At 40.7% G+C, this 14,625-nt stretch overlaps 9 non-coding genes across 9 annotated transcripts; all 9 read right to left on the bottom strand.

Moving 5' to 3' along the window:
- Positions 1-195: 195 nt before the first annotated feature.
- Trnav-cac (transfer RNA valine (anticodon CAC)) lies at positions 196-267 on the bottom strand. The gene has a single exon. It is a non-coding gene; the product is annotated as a tRNA-Val (tRNA).
- A 265-nt stretch (positions 268-532) lies between these two features.
- Trnav-cac (transfer RNA valine (anticodon CAC)) lies at positions 533-604 on the bottom strand. The gene has a single exon. It is a non-coding gene; the product is annotated as a tRNA-Val (tRNA).
- Positions 605-869: 265 nt separating this feature from the next.
- Trnav-cac (transfer RNA valine (anticodon CAC)) lies at positions 870-941 on the bottom strand. Its single transcript has one exon. It is a non-coding gene; the product is annotated as a tRNA-Val (tRNA).
- A 1,613-nt stretch (positions 942-2,554) lies between these two features.
- On the bottom strand, positions 2,555-2,626 carry Trnav-cac (transfer RNA valine (anticodon CAC)). The gene has a single exon. It is a non-coding gene; the product is annotated as a tRNA-Val (tRNA).
- Positions 2,627-3,902: 1,276 nt separating this feature from the next.
- Trnav-cac (transfer RNA valine (anticodon CAC)) lies at positions 3,903-3,974 on the bottom strand. Its single transcript has one exon. It is a non-coding gene; the product is annotated as a tRNA-Val (tRNA).
- A 1,613-nt stretch (positions 3,975-5,587) lies between these two features.
- Positions 5,588-5,659, bottom strand: Trnav-cac (transfer RNA valine (anticodon CAC)). The gene has a single exon. It is a non-coding gene; the product is annotated as a tRNA-Val (tRNA).
- Positions 5,660-6,598: 939 nt separating this feature from the next.
- Trnav-cac (transfer RNA valine (anticodon CAC)) lies at positions 6,599-6,670 on the bottom strand. The gene has a single exon. It is a non-coding gene; the product is annotated as a tRNA-Val (tRNA).
- A 4,646-nt stretch (positions 6,671-11,316) lies between these two features.
- Positions 11,317-11,388, bottom strand: Trnav-cac (transfer RNA valine (anticodon CAC)). Its single transcript has one exon. It is a non-coding gene; the product is annotated as a tRNA-Val (tRNA).
- A 2,624-nt stretch (positions 11,389-14,012) lies between these two features.
- Positions 14,013-14,084, bottom strand: Trnav-cac (transfer RNA valine (anticodon CAC)). The gene has a single exon. It is a non-coding gene; the product is annotated as a tRNA-Val (tRNA).
- Positions 14,085-14,625: the final 541 nt, after the last annotated feature.

Raw genomic sequence — 14,625 nt, forward strand, 5'->3', positions numbered from 1 at the left:
CGTGTAGGATTGGATCATTTATAATGAGAAGAAAATGCACAGGTCTGCATATGGTACATAGTGCTTCGCTCTAACACAAACACAAATATATCAATGTGTAAAATAAGTGTATTTTCAGGATGTTCTAATAGTGAAGCCTAGACAACATGCGAATGGTTTTATTTGCAAACTTGAAAAAGAAGAAAAAGTTGTTGTTAGCAGAGCGTGGTTTCGATCCACGGACCTCTGGGTTGTGGGCCCAGCACGCTTCCACTGCGCCACTCTGCTCTCCCTTCACCTACCTTTTGCTACAACACATGTCTCTATCAATGACGATTGCATCAGAACACCGTCTGTTCATGTAGGATTTGATCATTTATAATGAGAAGAAAATGCACAGGTCTGCATATGTTAGATAGTGCTTCGCTCTAAGACAAACTCAAATATATCAATGTGTAAAATAAGTGTATTTTCAGGATGTTCTAACAGTGAAGCCTAGACAACATCGGAATGGTTTTATTTGCAAACTTGAAAACGAAGAAAAAGTTGCATTTAGCAGAGCGTGGTTTCGATCCACGGACCTCTGGGTTGTGGGCCCAGCACGCTTCCACTGCGCCACTCTGCTCTCCCTTCACCTACCTTTTGCTACAAAACATGTCTCTATCAATGACGATTGCATCAGAACACCGTCTGTTCATGTAGGTTTGGATCATTTATAATGAGAAGAAAATGCACAGGTCTGCATATGTTACATAGTGCTTCGCTCTAACACAAACACAAATATATCAATGTGTAAAATAAGTGTATTTTCAGGATGTTCTAACAGTGAAGCCTAGACAACATCCGAATGATTTTATTTGCAAACTTGGAAAAGAAGAAAAAGTTGTAGTTAGCAGAGCGTGGTTTCGATCCACGGACCTCTGGGTTGTGGGCCCAGCACGCTTCCACTGCGCCACTCTGCTCTCCCTTCACCTACCTTTTGCTACAACACATGTCTCTATCAATGACGATTGCATCAGAACACCGTCTCTTCGTGTAGGATTGGATCATTTATAATGAGAAGAAAATGCACAGGTCTGCATATGTTAGATAGTGCTTCGCTCTAACACAAACACAAATATATCAATGTGTAAAATAAGTGTATTTTCAGGATGTTCTAATAGTGAACCCTAGACAACATCCGAATGGTTTTATTTGCAAACTTGGAAAAGAAGAAAAAGTTGTAGTTAGCAGAGAGTGGTTTCGATCCACGGACCTCTGGGTTATGGGCCCAGCACGCTTCCACTGCGCCACTCTGCTCTCCCTTCACCTACCTTTTGCTACAACACATGTCTCTATCAATGACGATTGCATCAGAACACCCTCTGTTCATTTAGTATTTGATCATTTATAATGAGAAGAAAATGCACAGGTCTGCATATGTTACATAGTGCTTCGCTCTAAGACAAACTCAAATATATCAATGTGTAAAATAAGTGTATTTTCAGGATGTTCTAACAGTGAAGCCTAGACAACATCGGAATGGTTTTATTTGCAAACTTGAAAACGAAGAAAAAGTTGCGTTTAGCAGAGCGTGGTTTCGATCCACGGACCTCTGGGTTATGGGCCCAGCACGCTTCCACTGCGCCACTCTGCTCTCCCTTCACCTACCTTTTGCTACAACACATGTCTCTATCAGTGACGATTGCATCAGAACACCGTCTGTTCATGTAGGATTGGATCATTTATAATGAGAAGAAAATGCACAGGTCTGCATATGTTAGATAGTGCTTCGCTCTAACACAAACACAAATATATCAATGTGTAAAATAAGTGTATTTTCAGGATGTTCTAATAGTGAAGCCTAGACAACATGCGAATGCTTTTATTTGCAAACTTGAAAAAGAAGAAAAAGTTGTTTTTAGCAGAGCGTGGTTTCGATCCACGGACCTCTGGGTTATGGGCCCAGCACGCTTCCACTGCGCCACTCTGCTCTCCCTTCACCTACCTTTTGCTACAACACATGTCTCTATCAATCATGATTGCATCAGAACACCGTCTGTTCATTTAGGATTTGATCATTTATAATGAGAAGAAAATGCACAGGTCTGCATATGTTACATAGTGCTTCGCTCTAACACAAACACAAATATATCAATGTGTAAAATAAGTGTATTTTCAGGATGTTCTAACAGTGAAGCCTAGACAACATCGGAATGGTTTTATTTGCAAACTTGAAAAAGAAGAAAAAGTTGTTGTTAGCAGAGCGTGGTTTCGATCCACGGACCTCTGGGTTATGGGCCCAGCACGCTTCCACTGCGCCACTCTGCTCTCCCTTCACCTACCTTTTGCTACAAAACATGTCTCTATCAATGACGATTGCATCAGAACACCGTCTGTTCATGTAGGATTGGATCATTTATAATGAGAAGAAAATGCACAGGTCTGCATATGTTACATAGTGCTTCGCTCTAACACAAACACAAATATATCAATGTGTAAAATAAGTGTATTTTCGGGATGTTCTAATAGTGAAGCCTAGACAACATCGGAATGGTTTTATTTGCAAACTTGAAAAAGAAGAAAAAGTTGTAGTTAGCAGAGCGTGGTTTCGATCCACGGACCTCTGGGTTGTGGGCCCAGCACGCTTTCACTGCGCCACTCTGCTCTCCCTTCACCTACCTTTTGCTACAACACATGTCTCTATCAATGACGATTGCATCAGAACACCGTCTGTTCGTGTAGGATTGGATCATTTATAATGAGAAGAAAATGCACAGGTCTGCATATGTTAGATAGTGCTTCACTCTAACACAAACACAAATATATCAATGTGTAAAATAAGTGTATTTTCAGGATGTTCTAATAGTGAAGCCTAGACAACATGCGAATGGTTTTATTTGCAAACTTGAAAAAGAAGAAAAAGTTGTTGTTAGCAGAGCGTGGTTTCGATCCACGGACCTCTGGGTTATGGGCCCAGCACGCTTCCACTGCGCCACTCTGCTCTCCCTTCACCTACCTTTTGCTACAACACATGTCTCTATCAATGACGATTGCATCAGAACACCGTCTGTTCGTGTAGGATTGGATCATTTATAATGAGAAGAAAATGCACAGGTCTGCATATGTTACATAGTGCTTCGCTCTAACACAAACACAAATATATCAATGTGTAAAATAAGTGTATTTTCAGGATGTTCTAATACTGAAGCCTAGACAACATCGGAATGGTTTTATTTGCAAACTTGAAAAAGAAGAAAAAGTTCTTGTTAGCAGAGCGTGGTTTCGATCCACGGACCTCTGGGTTATGGGCCCAGCACGCTTCCACTGCGCCACTCTGCTCTCCCTTCACCTACCTTTTGCTACAACACATGTCTCTATCAATGACGATTGCATCAGAACACCGTCTGTTCGTGTAGGATTTGATCATTTATAATGAGAAGAAAATGCACAGGTCTGCATATGTTAGATAGTGCTTCGCTCTAACACAAACACAAATATATCAATGTGTAAAATAAGTGTATTTTCGGGATGTTCTAATAGTGAAGCCTAGACAATATGCGAATGGTTTTATTTGCAAACTTGAAAAAGAAGAGAAAGTTGTTGTTAGCAGAGCGTGGTTTCGATCCACGGACCTCTGGGTTGTGGGCCCAGCACGCTTATACTGCGCCACTCTGCTCTCCCTTCACCTACCTTTTGCTACAAAACATGTCTCTATCAATGATGATTGCATCAGAACACCGTCTGTTCATGTAGGTTTGGATAATTTATAATGAGAAGAAAATGCACAGGTCTGCATATGTTAGATAGTGCTTCGCTCTAACACAAACACAAATATATCAATGTGTAAAATAAGTGTATTTTCAGGATGTTCTAAAACTGAAGCCTAGACAACATCCGAATGATTTTATTTGCAAACTTGGAAAAGAAGAAAAAGTTGTAGTTAGCAGAGCGTGGTTTCGATCCACGGACCTCTGGGTTGTGGGCCCAGCACGCTTCCACTGCGCCACTCTGCTCTCCCTTCACCTACCTTTTGCTACAACACATGTCTCTATCAATGACGATTGCATCAGAACACCGTCTCTTCGTGTAGGATTGGATCATTTATAATGAGAAGAAAATGCACAGGTCTGCATATGTTAGATAGTGCTTCGCTCTAACACAAACACAAATATATCAATGTGTAAAATAAGTGTATTTTCAGGATGTTCTAATAGTGAAGCCTAGACAACATCCGAATGGTTTTATTTGCAAACTTGGAAAAGAAGAAAAAGTTGTAGTTAGCAGAGAGTGGTTTCGATCCACGGGCCTCTGGGTTATGGGCCCAGCACGCTTCCACTGCGCCACTCTGCTCTCCCTACACCTACCTTTTGCTACAACACATGTCTCTATCAATGACGATTGCATCAGAACACCCTCTGTTCATTTAGTATTTGATCATTTATAATGAGAAGAAAATGCACAGGTCTGCATATGTTACATAGTGCTTCGCTCTAAGACAAACTCAAATATATCAATGTGTAAAATAAGTGTATTTTCAGGATGTTCTAACAGTGAAGCCTAGACAACATCGGAATGGTTTTATTTGCAAACTTGAAAACGAAGAAAAAGTTGCATTTAGCAGAGCGTGGTTTCGATCCACGGACCTCTGGGTTATGGGCCCAGCACGCTTCCACTGCGCCACTCTGCTCTCCCTTCACCTACCTTTTGCTACAACACATGTCTCTATCAATGACGATTGCATCAGAACACCGTCTCTTCATGTAGGATTGGATCATTTATAATGAGAAGAAAATGCACAGGTCTGCATATGTTAGATAGTGCTTCGCTCTAACACAAACACAAATATATCAATGTGTAAAATAAGTGTATTTTCAGGATGTTCTAATAGTGAAGCCTAGACAACATGCGAATGGTTTTATTTGCAAACTTGAAAAAGAAGAAAAAGTTGTTGTTAGCAGAGCGTGGTTTCGATCCACGGACCTCTGGGTTATGGGCCCAGCACGCTTCCACTGCGCCACTCTGCTCTCCCTTCACCTACCTTTTGCTACAACACATGTCTCTATCAATGATGATTGCATCAGAACACCGTCTGTTCATTTAGGATTTGATCATTTATAATGAGAAGAAAATGCACAGGTCTGCATATGTTAGATAGTGCTTCGCTCTAACACAAACACAAATATATCAATGTGTAAAATAAGTGTATTTTCAGGATGTTCTAACAGTGAAACCTAGACAACATCGGAATGGTTTTATTTGCAAACTTGAAAAAGAAGAAAAGGTTGTTGTTAGCAGAGCGTGGTTTCGATCCACGGACCTCTGGGTTATGGGCCCAGCACGCTTCCACTGCGCCACTCTGCTCTCCCTTCACCTACCTTTTGCTACAAAACATGTCTCTATCAATCATGATTGCATCAGAACACCATCTGTTCATTTAGTATTTGATCATTCATAATGAGAAGAAAATGCACAGGTCTGCATATGTTACATAGTGCTTCGCTCTAACACAAACACAAATATATCAATGTGTAAAATAAGTGTATTTTCGGGATGTTCTAATAGTGAAGCCTAGACAACATGCGAATGGTTTTATTTGCAAACTTGAAAAAGAAGAGAAAGTTGTTGTTAGCAGAGCGTGGTTTCGATCCACGGACCTCTGGGTTGTGGGCCCAGCACGCTTCCACTGCGCCACTCTGCTCTCCCTTCACCTACCTATTGCTACAAAACATGTCTCTATCAATGATGATTGCATCAGAACACCGTCTGTTCATGTAGGATTGGATCATTTATAACGAGAAGAAAATGCACAGGTCTGCATATGTTAGATAGTGCTTCGCTCTAACACAAACACAAATATATCAATGTGTAAAATAAGTGTAATTTCACAATGTTCTAATACTGAAGCCTAGACAAGATCGGAATGGTTTTATTTGCAAACTTCAAAAAGAAGAAAAAGTTGTTATTAGCAGAGCGTGGTTTCGATCCACGGACCTCTGGGTTATGGGCCCAGCACGCTTGCACCGCGCCACTCTGCTCTCCCTTCACCTACCTTTTGCTACAAAACATGTCTCTATCAATCATGATTGCATCAGAACACCGTCTGTTCATTTAGGATTTGATCATTTATAATGAGAAGAAAATGCACAGGTCTGCAAATGTTAGATAGTGCTTCGCTCTAACACAAACACAAATATATCAATGTGTAAAATAAGTGTATTTTCGGGATGTTCTAATAGTGAAGCCTAGACAACATCCGAATGATTTTATTTGCAAACTTGAAAAAGAAGAAAAAGTTGTAGTTAGCAGAGAGTCGTTTCGATCCACGGACCTCTGGGTTATGGGCCCAGCACGCTTCCACTGCGCCACTCTGCTCTCCCTTCACCTACCTTTTGCTACAACACATGTCTCTATCAATGACGATTGCATCAGAACACCGTCTGTTCGTGTAGGATTGGATCATTTATAATGAGAAGAAAATGCACAGGTCTGCATATGGTACATAGTGCTTGGCTCTAACACAAACACAAATATATCAATGTGTAAAATAAGTGTATTTTCAGGATGTTCTAATAGTGAAGCCTAGACAACATGCGAATGGTTTTATTTGCAAACTTGAAAAAGAAGAAAAAGTTCTTGTTAGCAGAGCGTGGTTTCGATCCACGGACCTCTGGGTTGTGGGCCCAGCACGCTTCCACTGCGCCACTCTGCTCTCCCTTCACCTACCTTTTGCTACAAAACATGTCTCTATCAAGGATGATTGCATCAGAACACCGTCTGTTCATGTAGGATTGGATCATTTATAATGAGAAGAAAATGCACAGGTCTGCATATGTTAGATAGTGCTTCGCTCTAACACAAACACAAATATATCAATGTGTAAAATAAGTGTATTTTCAGGATGCTCTAATAGTGAAGCCTAGACAACATCCGAATGGTTTTATTTGCAAACTTGAAAAAGAAGAAAAAGTTGTAGTTAGCAGAGCGTGGTTTCCATCCACGGACCTCTGGGTTATGGGCCCAGCACGCTTCCACTGCGCCACTCTGCTCTCCCTTCACCTACCTTTTGCTACAACACATGTCTCTATCAATCATGATTGCATCAGAACACCGTCTGTTCATTTAGGATTGGATCATTTATAATGAGAAGAAAATGCACAGGTCTGCATATGTTACATAGTGCTTGGCTCCAACACAAACACAAATATATCAATGTGTAAAATAAGTGTATTTTCGGGATGTTCTAATAGTGAAGCCTAGACAACATCGGAATGGTTTTATTTGCAAACTTGGAAAAGAAGAAAAAGTTGTAGTTAGCAGAGCGTGGTTTCGATCCACGGACCTCTGGGTTATGGGCCCAGCACGCTTCCACTGCGCCACTCTGCTCTCCCTTCACCTACCTTTTGCTACAACACATGTCTCTATCAATGACGATTGCATCAGAACACCGTCTGTTCGTGTAGGATTGGATCATTTATAATGAGAAGAAAATGCACAGGTCTGCATATGTTAGATAGTGCTTGGGTCTAACACAAACACAAATATATCAATGTGTAAAATAAGTGTATTTTCAGGATGTTCTAATAGTGAAGCCTAGAAAACATCGGAATGGTTTTATTTGCAAACTTGGAAAAGAAGAAAAAGTTGTAGTTAGCAGAGCGTGGTTTCGATCCACGGACCTCTGGGTTATGGGCCCAGCACGCTTCCACTGCGCCACTCTGCTCTCCCTTCACCTACCTTTTGCTACAACACATGTCTCTATCAATGACGATTCCATCAGAACACCGTCTGTTCATGTAGGATTGGATCATTTATAATGAGAAGAAAATGCACAGGTCTGCATATGTTAGATAGTGCTTCGCTCTAACACAAACACAAATATGTCAATGTGTAAAATAAGTGTATTTTCAGGATGTTGTAATAATGAAGCCTAGATAACATCCGAATGGTTTTATTTGCAAACTTGGAAAAGAAGAAAAAGTTGTAGTTAGCAGAGTGTGGTTTCGATCCACGGACCTCTGGGTTATGGGCCCAGCACGCTTCCACTGCGCCACTCTGCTCTCCCTTCACCTACCTTTTGCTACAACACATGTCTCTATCAATGACGATTGCATCAGAACACCGTCTGTTCATGTAGGATTTCATCATTTATAATGAGAAGAAAATGCACAGGTCTGCATATGGTACATAGTGCTTGGCTCTAACACAAACACAAATATATCAATGTGTAAAATAAGTGTATTTTCAGGATGTTCTAATAGTAAAGCCTAGACAACATGCGAATGGTTTTATTTGCAAACATGAAAAAGAAGAAAAAGTTGTTGTTAGCAGAGCGTGGTTTCGATCCACGGACCTCTGGGTTATGGGCCCAGCACGCTTCCACTGCGCCACTCTGCTCTCCCTTCACCTACCTTTTGCTACAAAACATGTCTCTATCAATGATGATTGCATCAGAACACCGTCTGTTCATTTAGGATTTGATCATTTATAATGAGAAGAAAATGCACAGGTCTGCATATGTTACATAGTGCTTCGCTCTAACACAAACACAAATATATCAATGTGTAAAATAAGTGTATTTTCAGGATGTTCTAATAGTGAAGACTAGACAACATCCGAATGGTTTTATTTGCAAACTTGAAAAAGAAGAAAAAGTTGTAGTTAGCAGAGCGTGGTTTCCATCCACGGACCTCTGGGTTATGGGCCCAGCACGCTTCCACTGCGCCACTCTGCTCTCCCTTCACCTACCTTTTGCTACAACACATGTCTCTATCAATCATGATTGCATCAGAACACCGTCTGTTCATTTAGGATTGGATCATTTATAATGAGAAGAAAATGCACAGGTCTGCATATGTTAGATAGTGCTTCGCTCTAACACAAACACAAATATATCAATGTGTAAAATAAGTGTATTTTCAGGATGTTCTAATAGTGAAGCCTAGACAACAACGGAATGGTTTTATTTGCAAACTTGAATAAGAAGAAAAAGTTGTTGTTAGCAGAGCGTGGTTTCGATCCACGGACCTCTGGGTTATGGGCCCAGCACGCTTCCACTGCGCCACTCTGCTCTCCCTTCACCTACCTTTTGCTACAAAACATGTCTCTATCAATCATGATTGCATCAGAACACCGTCTGTTCATTTAGGATTGGATCATTTATAATGAGAAGAAAATGCACAGGTCTGCATATGTTAGATAGTGCTTGGGTCTAACACAAACACAAATATATCAATGTGTAAAATAAGTGTATTTTCAGGATGTTCTAATAGTGAAGCCTAGAAAACATCGGAATGGTTTTATTTGCAAACTTGGAAAAGAAGAAAAAGTTGTAGTTAGCAGAGCGTGGTTTCGATCCACGGACCTCTGGGTTATGGGCCCAGCACGCTTCCACTGCGCCACTCTGCTCTCCCTTCACCTACCTTTTGCTACAACACATGTCTCTATCAATTACGATTGCATCAGAACACCGTCTGTTCGTGTAGGATTGGATCATTTATAATGAGAAGAAAATGCACAGGTCTGCATATGTTAGATAGTGCTTCGCTCTAACACAAACACAAATATATCAATGTGTAAAATAAGTGTATTTTTAGGATGTTGTAATACTGAAGCCTAGATAACATCCGAATGGTTTTATTTGCAAACTTGGAAAAGAAGAAAAAGTTGTAGTTAGCAGAGTGTGGTTTCGATCCACGGACCTCTGGGTTATGGGCCCAGCACGCTTCCACTGCGCCACTCTGCTCTCCCTTCACCTACCTTTTGCTACAACACATGTCTCTATCAATGACGATTGCATCAGAACACCGTCTGTTCATGTAGGATTTCATCATTTATAATGAGAAGAAAATGCACAGGTCTGCATATGGTACATAGTGCTTGGCTCTAACACAAACACAAATATATCAATGTGTAAAATAAGTGTATTTTCAGGATGTTCTAATAGTAAAGCCTAGACAACATGCGAATGGTTTTATTTGCAAACATGAAAAAGAAGAAAAAGTTGTTGTTAGCAGAGCGTGGTTTCGATCCACGGACCTCTGGGTTATGGGCCCAGCATGCTTCCACTGCGCCACTCTGCTCTCCCTTCACCTACCTTTTGCTACAAAACATGTCTCTATCAATGATGATTGCATCAGAACACCGTCTGTTCATTTAGGATTTGATCATTTATAATGAGAAGAAAATGCACAGGTCTGCATATGGTACATAGTGCTTCGCTCTAACACAAACACAAATATATCAATGTGTAAAATAAGTGTATTTTCAGGATGTTCTAATAGTGAAGACTAGACAACATCCGAATGGTTTTATTTGCAAACTTGAAAAAGAAGAAAAAGTTGTAGTTAGCAGAGCGTGGTTTCCATCCACGGACCTCTGGGTTATGGGCCCAGCACGCTTCCACTGCGCCACTCTGCTCTCCCTTCACCTACCTTTTGCTAAAACACATGTCTCTATCAATCATGATTGCATCAGAACACCGTCTGTTCATTTAGGATTGGATCATTTATAATGAGAAGAAAATGCACAGGTCTGCATATGTTAGATAGTGCTTCGCTCTAACACAAACACAAATATATCAATGTGTAAAATAAGTGTATTTTCAGGATGTTCTAATACTGAAGCCTAGACAACAACGGAATGGTTTTATTTGCAAACTTGAATAAGAAGAAAAAGTTGTTGTTAGCAGAGCGTGGTTTCGATCCACGGACCTCTGGGTTATGGGCCCAGCACGCTTCCACTGCGCCACTCTGCTCTCCCTTCACCTACCTTTTGCTACAAAACATGTCTCTATCAATCATGATTGCATCAGAACACCGTCTGTTCATTTAGGATTGGATCATTTATAATGAGAAGAAAATGCACAGGTCTGCATATGTTAGATAGTGCTTGGGTCTAACACAAACACAAATATATCAATGTGTAAAATAAGTGTATTTTCGGGATGTTCTAATAGTGAAGCCTAGACAACATCGGAATGGTTTTATTTGCAAACTTGGAAAAGAAGAAAAAGTTGTAGTTAGCAGAGCGTGGTTTCGATCCACGGACCTCTGGGTTATGGGCCCAGCACGCTTCCACTGCGCCACTCTGCTCTCCCTTCACCTACCTTTTGCTACAACACATGTCTCTATCAATGACGATTGCATCAGAACACCGTCTGTTCGTGTAGGACTGGATCATTTATAATGAGAAGAAAATGCACAGGTCTGCATATGGTACATAGTGCTTGGCTCTAACACAAACACAAATATATCAATGTGTAAAATAAGTGTATTTTCAGGATGTTCTAATAGTGAAGCCTAGACAACATCGGAATGGTTTTATTTGCAAACTTGAAAAAGAAGAAAAAGTTGTTGTTAGCAGAGCGTGGTTTCGATCCACGGACCTCTGGGTTGTGGGCCCAGCACGCTTCCACTGCGCCACTCTGCTCTCCCTTCACCTACCTTTTGCTACAACACATGTCTCTATCAATGATGATTGCATCAGAACACCGTCTGTTCATTTAGGATTTGATCATTTATAATGAGAAGAAAATGCACAGGTCTGCATATGTTACATAGTGCTTCGCTCTAACACAAACACAAATATATCAATGTGTAAAATAAGTGTATTTTCAGGATGTTCTGACAGTGAAGCCTAGACAACATCGGAATGGTTTTATTTGCAAACTTGAAAAAGAAGAAAAAGTTGTAGTTAGCAGAGAGTGGTTTCGATCCACGGACCTCTGGGTTATGGGCCCAGCACGCTTCCACTGCGCCACTCTGCTCTCCCTTCACCTACCTTTTGCTACAAAACATGTCTCTATCAATGACGATTGCATCAGAACACCGTCTGTTCATGTAGGATTTGATCATTTATAATGAGAAGAAAATGCACAGGTCTGCATATGTTAGATAGTGCTTGGCTCTAACACAAACACAAATATATCAATGTGTAAAATAAGTGTATTTTCAGGATGTTCTAACAGTGAAGCCTAGACAACATCGGAATGGTTTTATTTGCAAACTTGAAAAAGAAGAAAAAGTTGTAGTTAGCAGAGCGTGGTTTCCATCCACGGACCTCTGGGTTGTGGGCCCAGCACGCTTCCACTGCGCCACTCTGCTCTCCCTTCACCTACCTTTTGCTACAAAACATGTCTCTATCAATCATGATTGCATCAGAACACCGTCTGTTCATGTAGGATTTGATCATTTATAATGAGAAGAAAATGCACAGGTCTGCATATGTTAGATAGTGCTTCGCTCTAACACAAACACAAATATATCAATGTGTAAAATAAGTGTATTTTCAGGATGTTCTAATACTGAAGCCTAGACAACATCGGAATGGTTTTATTTGCAAACTTGAAAAAGAAGAAAAAGTTGTTGTTAGCAGAGCGTGGTTTCGATCCACGGACCTCTGGGTTATGGGCCCAGCACGCTTCCACTGCGCCACTCTGCTCTCCCTTCACCTACCTTTTGCTACAACACATGTCTCTATCAATGATGATTGCATCAGAACACCGTCTGTTCATGTAGGATTGGATCATTGATAATGAGAAGAAAATGCACAGGTCTGCATATGTTAGATAGTGCTTGGCTCTAACACAAACACAAATATATCAATGTGTAAAATAAGTGTATTTTCAGGATGTTCTAATAGTGAAGCCTAGACAACATCGGAATGGTTTTATTTGCAAACTTGAAAAAGAAGAAAAAGTTGTAGTTAGCAGAGCGTGGTTTCGATCCACGGACCTCTGGGTTATGGGCCCAGCACGCTTCCACTGCGCCACTCTGCTCTCCCTTCACCTACCTTTTGCTACAACACATGTCTCTATCAATGACGATTGCATCAGAACACCGTCTGTTCATTTCGGATTTGATCATTTATAATGAGAAGAAAATGCACAGGTCTGCACATGTTACATAGTGCTTCGCTCTAACACAAACACAAATATATCAATGTGTAAAATAAGTGTATTTTCAGGATGTTCTAATAGTGAAGCCTAGACAACATCCGAATGGTTTTATTTGCAAACTTGAAAAAGAAGAAAAAGTTGTAGTTAGCAGAGCGTGGTTTCGATCCACGGACCTCTGGGTTATGGGCCCAGCACGCTTCCACTGCGCCACTCTGCTCTCCGTTCACCTACCTTTTGCTACAACACATGTCTCTATCAATGACGATTGCATCAGAACACCGTCTGTTCGTGTAGGATTGGATCATTTATAATGAGAAGAAAATGCACAGGTCTGCATATGTTAGATAGTGCTTCGCTCTAACACAAACACAAATATATCAATGTGTAAAATAAGTGTATTTTCAGGAAGTTCTAATAGTGAAGCCTAGACAACATGCGAATGGTTTTATTTGCAAACATGAAAAAGAAGAAAAAGTTGTTGTTAGCAGAGCGTGGTTTCGATCCACGGACCTCTGGGTTATGGGCCCAGCACGCTTCCACTGCGCCACTCTGCTCTCCCTTCACCTACCTTTTGCTACAACACATGTCTCTATCAATGACGATTGCATCAGAACACCGTCTGTTCGTGTAGGATTGGATCATTTATAATGAGAAGAAAATGCACAGGTCTGCATATGTTACATAGTGCTTCGCTCTAACACAAACACAAATATATCAATGTGTAAAATAAGTGTATTTTCAGGATGTTCTAATACTGAAGCCTAGACAACATCGGAATGGTTTTATTTGCAAACTTGAAAAAGAAGAAAAGGTTGTTGTTAGCAGAGCGTGGTTTCGATCCACGGACCTCTGGGTTATGGGCCCAGCACGCTTCCACTGCGCCACTCTGCTCTCCCTTCACCTACCTTTTGCTACAAAACATGTCTCTATCAATCATGATTGCATCAGAACACCGTCTGTTCATTTAGGATTTGATCATTTATAATGAGAAGAAAATGCACAGGTCTGCACATGTTACATAGTGCTTCGCTCTAACACAAACACAAATATATCAATGTGTAAAATAAGTGTATTTTCGGGATGTTCTAATAGTGAAGCCTAGACAATATGCGAATGGTTTTATTTGCAAACTTGAAAAAGAAGAAAAAGTTGTTGTTAGCAGAGCGTGGTTTCGATCCACGGACCTCTGGGTTGTGGGCCCAGCACGCTTCCACTGCGCCACTCTGCTCTCCCTTCACCTACCTTTTGCTACAAAACATGTCTCTATCAATGATGATTGCATCAGAACACCGTCTGTTCATGTAGGTTTGGATCATTTATAATGAGAAGAAAATGCACAGGTCTGCATATGTTAGATAGTGCTTCGCTCTAACACAAACACAAATATATCAATGTGTAAAATAAGTGTATTTTCAGGATGTTCTAAAACTGAAGCCTAGACAACATCCGAATGATTTTATTTGCAAACTTGGAAAAGAAGAAAAAGTTGTAGTTAGCAGAGCGTGGTTTCGATCCACGGACCTCTGGGTTATGGGCCCAGCACGCTTGCACCGCGCCACTCTGCTCTCCCTTCACCTACCTTTTGCTACAAAACATGTCTCTATCAATCATGATTGCATCAGAACACCGTCTGTTCATTTAGGATTTGATCATTTATAATGAGAAGAAAATGCACAGGTCTGCATATGTTAGATAGTGCTTGGCTCTAACACAAACACAAATATGTCAATGTGTAAAATAAGTGTATTTTCGGGATGTTCTAATAGTGA

The sequence above is a fragment of the Haliotis asinina genome, chromosome 2 (genome assembly GCF_037392515.1).
Source record: "Haliotis asinina isolate JCU_RB_2024 chromosome 2, JCU_Hal_asi_v2, whole genome shotgun sequence".
Taxonomy (NCBI): Eukaryota; Metazoa; Mollusca; class Gastropoda; order Lepetellida; family Haliotidae; genus Haliotis; species Haliotis asinina.